Here is an 890-nt window from a genome sequence, read left to right as displayed (position 1 = left end):
AGCAGGACACAGAGAGAACAGCAGAATATTCACAGCCATAGTGATTTATGGTGTTATGGATGCACAGTAGGATAGTTCCAAAAGAGAACATGTGAGTGTCAAGGAACCGAGTCCACCCCATGTGTAAGTTCCAGCTACCAGGAGAACACAGAGCTTAGGAGACATAGCAACTGTGTAGAGCAGGGGGTTACAAACAGCTACAAACCGGTCATAGGCCATCGCTGCCAACATGAACATTTCTGTAATCACAAATGCACAGCCAAAGAAAAATTGTAGCATGCATCCTGTGAAGGAGATAGTTCTGTCTTCCACAAGTAAGATTTCCAGCAGTTTGGGTGTAGACACACAGGAATTACAAATATCCAAAAAGGATAGATGGCTGAGGAAAAAGTACATGGGTGTACGGAGTTTGGGATTGATCCTCACGATCACAATCACGCCCAGGTTCCCCACCAGAGTGATTGTGTAGATGACCAGGAACACCAGGAAGAGGGGTGCTTGGAGGTTTGGGAATTCTGAGAAGCCCAAGAGGGTGAATGTTGTCACAGAGCTCTGGTTACTTTCCTCCAGTCCCATGGCCCTTGATTCAGGAAAAAAAAAAGAAAAAGAAAAAAATTTGAGCAACAGAACTTGAGAAGGTGGAGTGGGAGAAACTCAGGAGAGGCTCATTGCAAACTAGTGAAGACAAATGTAGACAGTTTGCATTCAAAATGTTCTGCTTCATTTGGAGTCTTACTTGACAGCTTACCAACATTTTGATTATAGGCAATAAACTTTATCCTTCACTACTTAATTTTTTTATCTGGAATTTTTTTTCAAAACAGTGGTACTTAATATTATTATTTTGTTTAAATTATCTTTTTTTTTTTTTTTTTTTTTTTTTTTTTTTT

General features: G+C 39.9%; 1 pseudogene; it reads right to left on the bottom strand.

The window, feature by feature from the left end:
• Positions 1-576, bottom strand: part of LOC103583014 — a 4,882-nt pseudogene extending 4,306 nt beyond the window's left edge.
• Positions 577-890: the final 314 nt, after the last annotated feature.

This window comes from Galeopterus variegatus, unplaced genomic scaffold (genome assembly GCF_000696425.1).
Source record: "Galeopterus variegatus unplaced genomic scaffold, G_variegatus-3.0.2 Scaffold19039, whole genome shotgun sequence".
Taxonomy (NCBI): Eukaryota; Metazoa; Chordata; class Mammalia; order Dermoptera; family Cynocephalidae; genus Galeopterus; species Galeopterus variegatus.
This window is presented reverse-complemented; position numbering and strand designations above follow the sequence as displayed.